This window comes from Morus notabilis, unplaced genomic scaffold (assembly GCF_000414095.1).
Source record: "Morus notabilis unplaced genomic scaffold, ASM41409v2 Scaffold568, whole genome shotgun sequence".
In the NCBI taxonomy this organism is placed as follows: Eukaryota; Viridiplantae; Streptophyta; class Magnoliopsida; order Rosales; family Moraceae; genus Morus; species Morus notabilis.
The window spans coordinates 507,896-508,104 of record NW_010368058.1 but is presented as its reverse complement, the minus strand read 5'-3'; positions in this window follow the sequence as shown (position 1 = coordinate 508,104).

The following is a 209-nucleotide window of genomic DNA, read 5'->3' as shown; positions in this document are numbered from 1 at the left end:
TTTTATGAATCACTGTCCATTAGAGAATCAATGGTACTCAAGGATAAATAAGTAATTAGAGAGGTTAACGGATTTTACCTAGCTCTAATTATGAATTATTTATGGAGGATTGATCTATATGCAATGACTATATCAAATGGACACTTCACAGTTTAGAAGTAATTCATGTCTATAATTTCGAGAGTGCAATTCCAAGTTTGTAGTGGAGT